General features: G+C 41.2%; 1 long non-coding RNA gene across 1 annotated transcript; it reads left to right on the top strand.

Moving 5' to 3' along the window:
* The first annotated feature begins 5,427 nt into the window (after positions 1 to 5,427).
* LOC135095032 (uncharacterized) lies at positions 5,428 to 10,434 on the top strand. The gene is made up of 2 exons (XR_010264037.1): positions 5,428 to 5,656; positions 9,802 to 10,434. It is a non-coding gene; the product is annotated as an uncharacterized LOC135095032 (long non-coding RNA).
* The last annotated feature ends 6,236 nt before the right edge of the window (positions 10,435 to 16,670 follow it).

The following is a 16,670-nucleotide window of genomic DNA, read 5'->3' on the forward strand; positions in this document are numbered from 1 at the left end:
AGTTGGACCAAGCATTCCAGATTATTTCACAACAACAGTTATTTTTAGAATCTTTGGACAACAAGGAGAGGAAGAGAAATTTAGTTATTACTGGGTTGACAGAAGAGAGCGATGTAACAGGGTGCAACGATGCTGAGAAAGTACGCAATGTGATAGCAGCGACTGGATATCAGCAAAACGTTGATCCTGCAGCGTGGGAAATCAAACGACTCGGAAAAGAGGACCAGCGTAGGAAACGACCGCTTCTTGTCGTGGTGGGAGACGGAAATCAACGTAATGAGATCGTGAGGATGGCAAAGAACTTGAAATCAGTTGAAGGACCTCTCTCTTCTGTGTATGTCAAGAAGGATGTCCACCCGGCAGTGAGAAAGGAGATGGCGCGGTTGAGGCAACGTGAAAGAGAAGAAAAAGAAAAGCCAGGAAATGTGGGTGTGTCTTAGTTATGATTGGAAAAGACGTGTGTTGTTAAGGGATGGCAATGTAATCGATAAGTTTTCACCATATTTTTTCTGAATACAAAGAAAAATACCAGTGTGTTGAAATTATGTTCATGGAATGTATGTGGAGTAAGGGAAAAATTGAATGATCCGGAAATTCTTAAGTTCTTAATGCAATATGATCTGGTTTGGCTGTTAGAGGTTAAAAGTGCGTATGAAAAAAGCGTACCTGGTTTCTATATGTATAACAATAAGTCAAGAGTAGGCTGTAACAGAGGTGGTGTTATGTTGCTCATCAAATGTGCGTTGATGCAATATGTGACCAATGTAAACATGGAGGAAGATGACATGATATGGGTGAATTTATCGGTGTGTAAAGATGTGAAATTCGGTGGTGTTTATATACCTCCAGAAGACTCACTATATTGCGAAGCTTCACCGTTTCGAGCGTTAAGTGAGATGTGTTTGAACACTCGTGACGTAGTTGTTTTAGGTGATTTTAATGCACGAGTTGGATCACATGTGTTGTCGTGTGGTGATGGAAGTGTCTATAGATATGATGGTGTGAAGGATCCGGTAGTGAATAGTCACGGGCGTATGTTGCGTAACATGTGTAGAAGTAACAATATGGTTGTGATGAATCACCTGAACAGAAAAGGAACTACCTTAGGAGGTGACTTATCTTTTAGAAGAGGATCAAGATGGACATCGGAGATTGACTTGTGCGTGGTTACTTCCGATTGCGTAAGATTTGTCAGTTCGGTCGAGGTAAACAAGTCAGTTAAAGGTTCCGACCACGCCCCAATTTGCGTAGATCTCGCTACTAAAGAAATGACTCAAGTTTCCCCGACAGAGCTGTTAGAGCGAGCTAACGGTCTGGGTGAGTCATACCGAAGAATACGTGCAAACGAGTCGATGTGGAAAAGTCCGTAAACTTACATGATTTCAGTACCGAATTGCTAAGTCTCGATCCACCGAATCCGGACGCTGTTAGTATTGAAAATATTTCTGAAGCCTTCAGATCGAGCAGTGAAATTATTCATGAAGCTGCTCGTAGGAACAGATGTGGACGTCTCGACCAGCAGGAAGAAACGTGGGACAGAACGTTGCCGCGCTGGAGAAGGATATTAGAAACAAATGATGCTAGGTTCATATGGAAGGCCATTAACTGGTCAGGGAATATTGATACGCACGAACACAGACAACCTGAAGACGATCAACTAAAGACCCATTTCGAGAGCTTGTTAAATAATGAGTGTCACACTAATAGTATTCGCACTGTATGTATAGATGACTCGACTCCAACGATACCCGTATTAGACGAACCTTTCACTGTACAAGAATTAGATAAAGTACTCAAGGATGTGAATGTTAGAAAAAGTTATGTTGGTATTTGTCCAGGAATTATGAGAGCTTTACCTGTTAACTGGATCATGTTCTTTTTACATATGTTTAACGTTGTTTTTCTTAATGTGTGTTATCCAGTTTCATGGGGTTGTAGCAAACTTTTTGTACTCTTCAAAGGAGGTAAAGACAGACTTGAATGTGGAAACTACAGAGGCATATCCATTATGAATACATTGGCAAAATTGTATGATTACTTAATTTTGAACAGATTAAAACTATGGACAAGTATTGATAAATGTCAAGCAGGTGCTCAAAGCGGTCGAGGATGTGTCGAACAAATAATGACGTTAAGATTATTATGTGACCTGGCTAATTATAAGAAAAAGAAGCTGTATATGTTATTCATAGATTACAGCAAAGCATATGATAGAGTGCCTCGAGGTAAATTGCTTGAATTGCTTAAATCACGTGGTTGTGGTAAGGTTATGTTGCGTGCTATACAAGCTATGTATTCCTGTACTCAAAGTGTGTTACGTTCTGCAACTATTGATGCCACTGTTGGAGTCCGCCAAGGATCTCCATCGAGTTGTCTCTTATTCACCATATACATGGATGAGGTGGTTAGGATGATAAACAAGTGTGTAGATACAGATGGATTCTTGGGGAAACTACATACGCTCCTTCTTATGGATGACATGGTAATACTAGCTTCTTCTAAAGAAATATGTGTGAGAAAGTTAACCGCAGTGTTGGATTATTGCCAAGAATATGGAATGGTACTTAATGAAAAGAAAACAAAACTTATGGTAGTGCGAGGTACAGATGAAGACAGATTGCCGTTAACTGTTCGTAACATCAAGATAGACTGTGTTCATAAGTATCTTTACCTTGGGGCATGGATTTGTGATGATGCAAAGATGAACACAATATTGGACCTTCACGAAACCGTGAATGAGATGCAACTCAATAAATTTGCAATTTTTTGTGCAGCAAATAACATTATGCCATATACATACAAGCGCAAAGTATTTGATGCTGCTGTCACTTCTGCCCTTCTTTATAGCTCAGAAACATGGTTGACAAATAATCCTAGAAAGATAATTGTTCAATACAATAGAGCAGTAAAGAACTTGCTAGGGGTAAGGAAATTTACAAGCCCCGACATGTGTCTTATTGAATCAGGTATTCCACCTGTACTTGATGTCATAGCAAAAAGGAGAAGGAAATTTCTAGAATCAAAGTTAAGGGAACCGAACGTTGAAGAACCATTCTATGTTGCATTTGAGTTGTGCAGAGTAGCTAATACTCCAGGGTATCAATTTGTGATGAAGGCACTACAGTATAGAGATAACGTAAATCCACTGGATATAGTCAAAATAAAAATTAGAGAAAAACCCGAGACGGCATCTAAGTATGTGGCGTACAGATCAGTAATTAACCCTGAACTATCAGTACATCCAGTTTATGTCAGCAATGAGTTTGTCCCGGACTACAAAAGGCAGGCCCTTACGAGGCTTCGACTAATGTCACATGATTTAAAAATTGAGACAGGTAGAAGGAATGGAATACCAGCAGAGTTGCGACTGTGTATGTGTGATAGTAATGCAGTACAAGATGAGTCTCATGTTTTGTTAAATTGTTCTTTGTCAAGGGACTGTAGGGCTAGATATAATATGTTGGATTTTAGTAGTTTTACCAGTTTAATGAAGTATAAGGGTAAATTAGGTACTTTATGTGATTATGTTTGCGATGTGTTAAAGCTTTACGGCTAAAATGTTCTTGTTTTTTAAAAGAAAGGGAGTTTGAATTTTTTAAGAGTTAAGTTTGGAGAAAGTTTGTTTTTGCAATGTGAATTGGTTAATTTTATCTGGACAGGATTTTTATTTGTAGCTCTTTTTATATGATATAATGATTTTAGTGAAATTATTTTTACTTTAAGCTTCTTGTAATCGCAAAATTCTGTCAATAAACTATAATAATAATCTCTCTCTCTCTCTGTCTCTCTCTCTCTCATGACCCTAATCACCCAACATCTTTTCTTCCTCTTCCTTCTCCTCTTCCTCCTCCTCCTCCTCCTCCTCCTCCTCCTCCTCCTCCTCCTCTTCCTCTTCCTTTTCTTCTTTTCCCTTCTTTCTTTCGTAACCAAGATTGCGCTGTAAAAGTTTTACATAAGACTAAAGGACAATAATGTCGAGCAATGATAATTATGATGATGATAATGATGATGATTATGATGATGACGATGATGATGATAGTGGTGGTGGTGATGATGGTGGTGGTGGGTTTGGGAACAATAAAAGAATAAGGGTGATAAGAATGATGGTGATGACAATGATGGCAATAATGCTTAGAGATGATGATAATGATGATGGTATTAATGATAATAATGGCCGCGATGATGAAGGCCCTTTCTCAGTATAGTCATTAGGATCATCATTGCCAGAATGACAAGAAAGAATGGTGATGACCTCGTGAAGATGGTGATGAGAGTGATGGTGATAATGATGCTAATGGTGGTGATGATGATGAAGAGGAGAATGATGATGATGATGATGATGATGATGATAGGGAGGAGGAGGAGGAGGGTGATAATAATGATGACAGTGATGTGCATAATGAATATAATGAAGATAATGAGAAATGTTAATTGTATAATGATAACCCCTGTATTATTGTGTTACGCGTATCTGTACATTTCCTTAACTGACACATACAAAAATCTAATCAGTAATTTGCTCACTGTTTCCTGTAAGGCTTTGATCACTTACTGCCGCGCGGCGTCACCCCCAGTAAGTAGCGAGCCGAGGAAGAAGAAAGAAGCGGAGGTCCACCCAGGATAGCTGTTCCCGCATCACACAACTTACACGTTAATTTCTCACAGAATAAAGCAAAACACAACATATGTGTATAGAGACTCTAGACAGTATCCTAAAACATTTCTGGCCGCATCCAAATACTTTCAAGAGGCTGTAGTAGAAATTACACGGGTTTTAAGGATGCTTCCATGGTCCTAGTGACAGACTGGTAAGGTTTCTACACCATCAAAGGGAAAAGTAATCTTGAAAACCCGTGTGATTATCATTGTGGCCTTTGAAAACAGTCTGCTGTGAGAGCAAATCTTTTCAGAATACAGGCACATAACCTGTCTTGATGAAAAACAAGTGCATTTATGATACCTGAGACTGCCTTATTACATTCCCCCAATGACTGTAATGTATCTTCTTTTTTTTTTTCGTAGCATTAGCCTCTCTCATTGGTGAAAACCTCCACACTACATGTATTACATGTATTACATTATTCTACTAGTCTCAAGTCGCTATTTAAAGTCTATATAAGCCTCAATAAATTCGAGAGCTGAGGTGGTGGCCTGATTCCCGTCAGCCAATCAGAGCGTTCTATTTTTTCCGTTTTCTTTCTTACTCTTCGTAAAACTGATGTATCTTTCAGTTGTTCTTACTTCTTGCCTCACGGTGTATTGGTAAGTAAATGTCTTCTACTGCTATTATAACCGTGATTCTATTATCATATATATATATATATATATATATATATATATATATATATATATATATATATATATATATATATATATATATATATACTTTTTTTTTCTTCTTTTTTTCTATCATTACAACCAGTATTATGAGGGCTGCTCTGTTCTGAGTGACAATTACCTCAGCACAGCCTCGACCAATCAGCACCAAGTATTCAAGTCAGGTGATACCCTCTCCTCGCCGTCTCCTCAGCCATTCGCCCTGCGTCCGCTGATGTGATGTGATGGGTCTCCGGTTGTGTTGCAGCGGTGAGGTGGTGTTGCATCTTTCCTCAGCAGGCGTGTTGTGGTGGATTGCGGTGTGAAGGGAGAGGTGGATGTGAGTATGGCCTGGTGGTATATAGAGAGGAGTGGATAGTGGAAGAGAGCATATATCTGCAGGGTTGGACCTCCTCTCTATTCATTAAAAACACATTGCAACATGATAGAGTACTTACTATAGAACATGTCTGTGATGTTTTCAATGTGGGGAAGTCTTTTGTAAGGCCGTAGTAATTAAATTAATAGCGCGCCGCCTCCAGAAACTAAGTCCACAATCATCCCTTCCGAGTGAAGCTACACAAATTAATAGCGCGCCGCCTCCAGAAACTAAGTCCACAATCATCCCTTCCGAGTGAAGCTACACAAATTAATAGCGCGCCGCCTCCAGAAACTAAGTCCACAATCATCCCTTCCGAGTGAAGCTAGGCAAAATTGTTGAAATAGACGAATCCAAGTTTGGAAAAAGAAAATATGACATCGGTCGTCTCGTCGAGGGTCAGTGGGTGTTCGGGGGAGTGTGTCAGCAGACCCGACAGTGTTTCATGGTTCCCGTTGAAAAGAGGGACAGAGACACACTCCTGCACATCATCAAAAACCGTATTTTGCCCGGTAGCATCATTATATCGGACTGCTGGAAGGTATACAGCTGTCTCGAGGACGAAGGATTCCGGCACCTGATAGTTAACCACTCGGTTAACTTTGTCGATCCTCTTGACAAGAACACACACACAAACACCATCGAACGGCTGTGGAGGGAAGCAAAGGCTAAAGTGCCCCTATACGGACGCCGGAAGAAACATTTTGCTGGTTACCTGGCAAGGTCCATGTTTCTCATGGCCTACAAGGAAGAGAATAAACGCTTCCATGCATTTCTCCTTGAGGCAGCTTCCCTGTATAGCCCGTATGACGCTCTCCGTTCTCAGGAGACAGCTGCTGCACAGTCTTCCTAATTTGGTAAGTTTGTTATTTATTACGTATTTTCTAATATCTCCACACCAACCGTAAACGTAAGTCACATTGATGAATTTCTTATTATATTATCATAATATCGGGAGTTTTTGGGGGGAGGAGGTATAAAAGAGCTACAAATGCATTTTTTCAATCTAGGGAAATTTCCCTAGGTACTGTGCTGTTATTGCGTGGCTAAGTTACTATCGCATGGCTAGGTTACTAGCCAAGGATATAAGTTAGGTTAGGTTAGTAACCTTAGGGGGGGTCCAGGGGGCGCAGCCCCCCAGTTAGGTTAGGTTAAGGTTAGGTTAGGTTAGTAACCTTAGAGGGTGGGTCCAGGGGGGGCGCAGCCCCCCGGTTAGGTTAAGTTAAGGTTAGGTTAATAACCTTAGGGGGGTCCAGGGGGGGCGCAGCCCCCCCGGCAAGGTTAGGTTAGGTTAGGTATATAATTATTCTGGCGTATTGGTTGAAACTTAAATTTTATCCCTAACTTTTTTATTCTAGGGAAATTTCTAGGGAAATTTACCTAAATTTCCAAAGTCCATTTATCGCTCTTTTATGTCTCCCCGCCCAAAAAAAAACCCGATTCCCCACAGGCCCCCAAGCTTGTTGGGGAGGGTGGGGGGGTGGGATGGAGGAAAAGGGGGAGGTCCAACCCTGCAGTTTAACCGAAGAGAGATGTGGAGAGTAGGAAGGTGGAAGGGGGAGGTGGAGGTGGCTATGGCGAACGTGACTGGGTCAAGGTGGTGGTTGTGGTGGTGTTTAGTATGTGTGTGGTTGTAGAGGATGGAAGTTGTTTGCCTAACTAGGGTGATAGTGGTGGTAGTTACGGTGTGGGGGAGGTTGGAATGGTGGTAGAAGAATGTTGGTAGTGATGGTGAAAGTGGCTTGTGGTAAAGGTGGTTGTGATTGTTGGGGATGGTGGTGGTTTTGTAATAGTGGTAGGGATATCGGACGTAACGGTGTTGTGGTTGTTGGGTGCGGTTGAGGGCTGGGGTGGTGGTGGTGGTGGTGATGATGGTGATGCTACGGTTGTCAAGCAAACAGATGTCACTCGTTTCTCTCGTTTCACCTCCGTTTCAGGCCTTCCTTCTCTCCCCTCCCCTCTGATCCCGCTCCCTTCCTCCCCTGCCCGCCAACCTCTCCCCACTCTTCCTCGCCTGCTCTCCCCTGTTCCTCGTGTTCCAGGTGAGTGTTACCTTATCTGAGTTAATATATAATGTTTTTTATTTGAGATCGAAGCTCCACGTAATGAAAGGTAGAAATCTGTGGTTTTGATTACTATCATTGGACTGTTTATGTAAACTTACAATACAAAATTAATTTTATTGGGAAATGAGTGTATATTTAAACAATTCCATCTATATAATGACTTGTGTGATGTGACATCAGCGAGAGAGAGAGAGAGAGAGAGAGAGAGAGAGAGAGAGAGAGAGAGAGAGAGAGAGAGAGAGAGAGAGAGTAATAATATTAGTAAATGAGGCTGAATTTTAACGTTATTGACTCTTTGATAATGAAAATTAGATGACTGAAATTGCAGTTAAGTTGAGAAGTTGAGCAAATAAATATGAGCAGGTTGTCTGTCTGTCCGTCTTTCAATCAATCAAACAGTCAGTCTGTTGATGGAGGAATGGTGGAGAGAGCAGCCTGTGTCTGTCTGTCTGTCTTTCATTCACTCAATCAGTCAGTCAGTTGATGGAAGACTGGTGGAGAGAGCAGCCTGTGTTTGTCTGTCTGTCTTTCATTCACTCAATCAGTCAGTCAGCCAGTTGATGGAAGACTGGTGGAGACAGCAGCCTGTGTTTGTCTGTCTGTCTTTCATTCACTCAATCAGTCAGTCAGTCAGTCAGTTGATGGAAAACTGGTGGAGAGAGCAGCCTGTGTTTGTCTGTCTGTCTTTCATTCACTCAATCAGTCAGTCAGTCTGTTGATAGAAGACTGGTAGAGAGAGCAGCCTGTGTTTGTCTGTCTGTCTTTCAGTCAGTCCGTCAATCTGCTGATGGAGGACCGGTGGAGAGAGCAATCTGTGTCTGTCTGCCAACGTGATTCTTGCCTCCATTGTTTCATTACATATGAAAAATACAAGAACGGGAAATATTGGTTTTATTTATCAATTGACTGATGTGTGGTGGTGATGGTGGTGGAAATAGTAATATTTAGGTGTTTAACATAATAGGGAATGAAGGTAATGTGTATGCGCTGGTGGCTTGAAAGTAACAAGTGGTGATAAAAGTTGGTGGTTTGAGGTGGTGGCAGGGCCTGTTACCACCTTCACTGTCCCAAGTCAAGGAGGGAGTCACTTCATTATTGTTACAGCTGGTATTTAACTGACCTAGTCTCTCTCTCTCTCTCTCTCTCTCTCTCTCTCTCTCTCTCTCTCTCTCTCTCTCTCTCTCTCTCTCTCTCTCTCTCTCTCTCTCTCTCTCTCATTTTATATTTGCTTGTTGTTCTTTTTCTCCCTCTTCCCAAATCCAGTCAAACTGTATTTTGTTGGCATTTTGAGTGTTAACACAACCCAACCTAACCTAACCTTTGTCTTTTTTTTTTTTGTATTTTTAAGTGTCTCTAAGCCTTTTAGTGCTAACCTATTTCAACATAACCTATCATTATTATTGTAAAGGAGATAATTGGTGGGCTTTGTGTGGTGAGTGCCACATTGTCTGTGAGAGTGACCCCCAGAGCCACACACCAGCAGCTACAACAGCTACAGCAGCAGCAGGAGGAGGAAATGGCATCCACCTTCTACCTCACCCAGTGTCACTGGGGCCTCCTCCTCCTCCAGCAGCTGGCCAGGGTGCAGGGACAGGATGAGCAACGTGAGGAGTAGTGGTGGTGATAGAATTGATAGCATTGTTCAGTATAGTAGTGAAAATGCTAGTAGAGGTCCTGGATTATATATTTTTAGTAGTATAGTAGTAGCAGTAGTAGTAGTAGTAGTTCCAGCATTTGTTGAAATATACTGGAACTTATACACTAATAATAATAATAATAATACATCTAGCCAGCCCATTATTCTTGTGTACAGTTGAGGTGCAAACACCTGTAAGTGTGGACTGCCTTTATTCATGAGTCACACATACAAAGACAACAACAACAACTAATATAAACAACAATGCAATTAACACGTCATTTAATAAGAAACAGACAACAATAACAAAACAAACTCTATTACTATTCCTTGTAAATTGTGGAGGAAAACAAAAGGAAAAAAAAAGGAAAACAAAGATGATGATAATGGTGCTCTTTCCCCAGCAGGTGGTGACAGAGAGGGTGGCCAGCTTGTTCCTCCCTCCTGCCACAAAGCCACAGCACAGGCAGTTCCTGCAGTGAGACTGTCAAGGCACAAGTTTGTGCACATATCCAGGACGTGAAGGTGATGGGAACGTGTTCTGTAGGAGGGAGCAGAGCTGTAGTAGTACCCCAGAGTCTGCTGCTGTGCTGGGAGGAGGAGAGAAACATCAGCAGTAGTAGTGGTAGTAGAAGTATTCAGCAGTGGTGGGGCTCTGCTACTGCTACTGCTGTCAGTGGTGCAGCAGTTCACTCCTCCACAGCTGCTGCCTTCCCTCACCTACAATGAACAACTATGAATAATACCTCTCATGCAATCAGGCAGCGCTCAGCTGTACTCACCGATAGACACTACTAAGAATTACCTGTGGGCCACATGACAAGGCCCACGCCAGCCAGGCTTGGTTGACAATCAATAACAACAACAACATCTCGTGCAATGAATAACACTGAATAACACCTCTTCCCTGCATCATCAACAATCAATAACACCTGCTTTGCTTCACACTGATGCTGCCCTCTCTCTCTCTCTCTCTCTCTCTCTCTCTCTCTCTCTCTCTCTCTCTCTCTCTCTCTCTCTCTCTCTCTCTCTCTCTCTCTCTCTCTCTCTCTCTCTCTCACCTCACCTCACCTCAGCCCACAGCACCACAGTATGTTTATGAGCCCACAGTGACTCCCCACAGCCCCTCATCAATAAGTGACCCCCTCACACACACACACATTCTCAGCATTACATACACAAACGCTGCATCTTGTACAGTGCCTACAATAAAAAATGGACACACAAAATGGACAAACTTAATTTTGTTCTGTCCTGCGTGAATGTAGTGAGGCTCAACATGTACAAGTGAACAGTGAACTGCATTTCTGTTAGTAAATTTGCGGATGACACAAAGATAGGTAGATCAATTAGGTCAGAATCGGATGTCATCGCCTTGCAGGCAGATTTAGATAGAATGAATGAATGGACGGATAGATGGCAAATGCAATTTAATATCAATAAATGCAAAGTACTTAGCGTAGGTAGAGGAAACCCACACAATAGGTACACATTAAACAACTAAACTCTGGTAGGTACAGGGTACGAGAGAGATTTAGGAGTTATAGTTAGCTCTGAACTCCGTCTAGGGAAACAATGCATAGAAGCCAGAAACAGGGCAAATAGGGTACTAGGATTAATTTTTAGGAGTGTTAAAAGTAGAAGGCCGGAAGTAATATTAAAGTTATACTTGGCGCTGGTCAAACCTCATCTAGACTACGCTGTGCAGTTCTGGTCCCCACATTACAGAAAAGATATAGGTCTATTAGAATCAGTACAGAGGAGAATAACTAAAAGGATACAGGGGATGAGGAGTATTCCTTGTGAGGCGAGATTGAAGCTATTAAATTTACATTCTTTAGAGAGACGTAGGTTAAGAGGGGACCTAATGTAAGACCTGATGTAAGACCTGATGTAAAGACCTGATGTATTTAAGTGGTATAAGGGTTATAACAAGGGGGGATGTAATCAAAATTCTTAGGATCAGCAACCAGGGTAGAACAAGAAATAACGGGTTCAAGCTTGAAAAATTTAGGTTCAGGAAGGAGATAGGAAAAAACTGGTTCTCAAATAGAGTGGTAGATGAGTGAAACGGACTCATCATGTTGTTAGTGCTAGGACACTAGAGAGCTTTAAGAGATTAGACAAGTTTATGGATGGGGATAATAGATGGAAATAAGTAGGTATATTTCATACAGGGACTGCCATGTGTAAGCCTGGTCGCTTCTTGCAGCTTCCCTTATTTCTTATATTCTTATGTTCTTATGATTGATGGACTTCATTAATGAAACACCTTGGAAAAGTAACCTGTTCATTGCTTTCCGTGCTTGTGAGGCAACGCTTCATCAGCAATGGCAGCAGCTGTCAAGAGTTGGTGTGGTAGGTGGTGGGTGGCGCGGCACCTCGTGGAGTAAGGCTGGAGGTGACAGGCCACGGGTGGAGCTTCCTTGATCTGTGCACCAGCCAAGGGCAACAAAATGATATAAAAACAATAAATCAACAAAAATGCCCACTGAAATGCCAGTCCCCGAATAGAGTCCGAAGCGGTAGTCAAAAATTGAAGGATAAGTCTGTTGAAGCCTCCCACCTGAAAGAGTTCGTCACAGGAAGGAGGGAATACAGAAGCCAGCAGGGAGTTCCAGAGTTTACCAGAGAAAGGGAAGAATGACTAAGGAAACTGGTTAACTCTTGCATTGGTGAGGTGGACAAAATAGTGATGAATGACTGAGAATACTGGTTAACTCTTGCATTGGGGAGGTGGACAGAATAGTGGTGAATGACTGAGAATACTGGTTAACTCTTGCATTGGGGAGGTGGACAGAATAGTGGTGAATGACTGAGAATACTGGTTAACTCTTGCATTGGGGAGGTGGACAGAATAGTGGTGAATGGCTGAGAATACTGGTTAACTCTTGCATTGGGGAGGTGGACAGAATAGTGATGAATGATTGAGAATACTGGTTAACTCTTGCATTGGGGAGGTGGACAGAACAGTGATGAATGACTGAGAATACTGGTTAGCTCTTGAATTGGGGAGGTGGATAGAATAGTGATGAATGACTGAGAATGCTGGTTAAGTCTTGCATTGGGGAGGTGGACAGAATAGTGGTGAATGACTGAGAATACTGGTTAACTCTTGCATTGGGGAGGTGGACAGAATAGTGGTGAATGACTGAGAATACTGGTTAACTCTTGCATTGGGGAGGTGGACAGAATAGTGGTGAATGACTGAGAATACTGGTTAACTCTTGCATTGGGGAGGTGGACAGAATAGTGGTGAATGGCTGAGAATACTGGTTAACTCTTGCATTGGCGAGGTGGACAGAATAGCGGTGAATGACTGAGAATACTGGTTAACTCTTGCATTGGGGAGGTGGACAGAACAGTGATGAATGACTGAGAATACTGGTTAACTCTTGAATTGGGGAAGTGGACAGAATAGTGGTGAATGACTGAGAATGCTAGTTATGTCTTGCATTGGGGAGGTGGACAGAATAGTGGTGAATGACTGATATTACTGGTTAACTCTTGCATTGGGGAGGTGGACAGAATAGTAGTGAATGATTGAGAATACTGGTTAACTTTTGCATTGGGAAATACTTGGATGAAAGAAAAGACAATGGAGATGGTTGTTCAAGAGCAGGTAATGGGGAGGCTGGAACATTACAATGCACTTCATTACGACCTACCACCACAACGACAACAATCACAATAATAACAATGGTAATAATGACAATAATAATGACCCTGACAGCAACAACAACAACAACAACAACAGTTACAGTACTCTCGTTTATCAGCATACATTAACATAGCATGGTACCCTCCCAGCCTTTCCCTGCCCCTCCCCCCTCTCTATATACACTTTCCTTTGCTGTGCCTCAGGAACGCCGTGACGCCTCCCTCCACCTCGTCAGCTGTGCCTCGACCCTCCATATCTCTCCTGACTTGTTCCACTTCCTCGCTATACTTCAGGCTCTTTTTCTTATATTCTATTATTATTTTTTTTCTTTTATCGTTTTGCTGCCTCGTTGTTGTTGTTTTGCTTCGCTTTGCTGTGGTAGCCTAACCTGTCTGCATCCTTCATCTCCCGCCTGTTTTCGGCCACTTATGACAACAATGATGATGATGATGATGATGATGATAATAATAAATGTGATAATAATAATAATAATAATAATAATAATAATAATAATAATAATAATAATAATGATAATAATAAATGATAATAATATTGATAATAACAATAAAATCAATAATGCTAATAGTAATAATTTGTAATACTTATAATGCCAATAATAAAAATAAGACAATGGTGATATTACTGCATCAGTTGTGTTTGTGTGACCACTTGTATGAAAGATGTTTGCCACTACTTATTCTAAGAGTGTTTTGCTGGCAGTGTGTGTGACGAGTGATGATGACCCACCCACCAGTGTTTCTGTGCTGATTAGTCACCTGTGTTGTTGTGCAGTTGACTGAGTGATGATGCTTGTTACTTGCCCAGTCGATGAAGATACTTAGAGTGTTGGCAGCGTGGAGAACTGGAGTGAGGCGGAGATTCTGGTAGCTTGGAAGTCGTGGGAAGTCGTTTGATATTTTGATATGTGTGCCAATAAAAGACACGGTGACGAGAGTGCCTGATTTAATGATGGCTAACTGATTTGTACACACTGGATTCAAGATGAGACTGTAATGTGAGACTGTACTCTCTCTCTCTCTCTCTCTCTCTCTCTCTCTCTCTCTCTCTCTCTCTCTCTCTCTCTCTCTCTCTCTCTCTCTCTCTCTCTCTCTCTCTCTCTCTCTCTCTCTCTCTCTCTCTCTCTCTCTCTATATATATATATATATATATATGTATATTCTCTCTCTCTCCCATGCTTTGTCCGACCGCCGTTTACCGGCGCTTGGTGACCAAGCAGCCGATACCGGCGGCCAGGACAACCCCTTTGGGGAGACGACAGGGTAGTGGGCAGGGCCAGCACTACTCACACCTACCGTCATCAACGGCACAGGTGATGCGAAACCTACCTGCCGAAGTCGCCCCCGACAGGATTCCGGTTCTGAGGACGCCACCCTCAGCCGGGCGGTTGGCTATAGACCCGCCGCAGCACGAAACATCAGTTCGCAGACTACGAGCTCTGCTAGGACGCCCTGGGTCTTCGGGGCGGACACAGAGGCTCTATGCCCGCCCCTCGGACCCGGGGGGGACTGGGAGAGCATCCACCCTGTGTAGCCCATTATCAAAGCCATGAATCCGCTGGTATTTGAAGGCAGGAAGAGCGCTACTCCCCACCAACGGGCCGTCATCCCGGAAACGCCAGAGTGACTACCGCTGTCGAGGGTAAGTGGGTTTGACCCACCGACTCGGCAAATCACCCTGACGGCCCACCACCCCAACGAGATAGAGAACTCGAAGGAGCAGAAGGACTCCGGATCAGTGAAGCTGTTCTGGGCTCCGAAGCCTGGCGGAACCCCATTACTCTATGAACGTTCATTGAGAAGGGAGGATGGAATATTTGTCCAACTCCTCGCCTCACATATATATATATATATATATATATATATATATATATATATATATATATATATATATATATATATATATATATATATATATATATATATATATATTACAGTCAAAACCCGGAATCAGCCAAAACTAGTTTTAACTAAACCCAGAATCAGTCAAAACTAGTTTTAACTAGTAGGTGAGGGATATGACCACTCGTTTGAGTACCATTGCTCGTTTGAGTACCATTTTTGGGGAACTCAAACATAACATCCCCATCTAACCTAACCTAACCTAACCTAACCTAATGCTACTTATACATATAAATGTTTTCCCCGGCACTACACCAGTTTCACTTTTATTCTAACCTAGTTAGGTTAGGTTAGGTTAGATGGGGATGTTATGTTTGAGTTCCCCAAAAATGGTACTCAAACGAGCAATGGTACCCAAACGAGTGGTCATATCCCTCACCTACTTTTGACATTCAGTACCGTTGTTGAATCTAGTTTTAACTTACACGATCAGATAAAACTAGATTTAACTAGTTAAACTTTGATATTTCTAGTTATATCAAATACATTAAGGTATAACTAGTTTTGCCTAGGTAATACTAATTGTTCACCAACACATTGAAAATACCTAGTTAAAACTAGTTTTGACTGATTCCGGGTTTAGTTAAAACTAGTTTTGACTGATTCCGGGTTTTGACTGTAATATATATATATATATATATATATATATATATATATATATATATATATATATATATATATATATATATATATATATATATATATATATATATATATATATATATATATATATATATATATATATATTACAAAATGATTCAAAAGGCTTGAAATGAAGACATGAGTTTTTGTGTTTGATTTACTCACCGAACACTTTTCATAATACAGAGAGGAATAGTTTTGTGTTCATGGAAAAATACAAGGCAATGGTTTATTTACATATATAAGTTTGCAAATATGAGAAGTGTGCTTGAAAGGTTTGAAAGCGTCCCCAGGCGGGGTATGAGAGTATAAACTTTTATACTGCACACACCAAATACAGACGTCACTTATCTGGTAACAATTACTTCTTATAAGTTTTCTTTAAAATAACAAGTTATTTCTTTGATGAACTTAACACTGTTTAACAACACAGTCAAGTTTCTCGCTCCAAGGAATTCCCCTATTTTTGTTGCATTTACATTAGTGAAGCAATATTTGTTGACATTTTTTCAGCTATTTAAAAAAAAAAAAAAAAAGGCAATTTGAATGAAGAGTGAGTTTCATCTACTGCATCATTAAGATCACATAAAGAACAGATCCACTTTTCTACACTTGCATTCCTTCACTACCACTTACAATGGCAGCTGATGATTTGCACACTTGAACACACTTATGGCACGTGAGTGTTTTTAAGGAGAACAGATAAATACTTGTGTAATTTTCCTTCCATTGTCACCATCCTATAATTAAGACATGCTGGTCTGTTATAAGTTTCTTCAGACAATCTCTGTCTATCAATATCACAAGTCCTTAACTTAACAGTTTCTTTAACCAATTACCATCTGCATTTGGTACTTGGTGCTACAAATGTGACATTCCATTTTGATTTGATAACTTATATATCATTATCTTGTCAAGCCGAAGTGCTTTATTTACACCCAGATCTTACATTGTCTTAATAAACCTATACAAAATATTTGATGTCCTAATGTCACTGCCGTTTGCAAATGAATATCAAAAACTTATAGGCTTATCATCCATGAATTCAGAG

Source organism: Scylla paramamosain, chromosome 47 (assembly GCF_035594125.1).
Source record: "Scylla paramamosain isolate STU-SP2022 chromosome 47, ASM3559412v1, whole genome shotgun sequence".
NCBI classification, from domain to species: domain Eukaryota; kingdom Metazoa; phylum Arthropoda; class Malacostraca; order Decapoda; family Portunidae; genus Scylla; species Scylla paramamosain.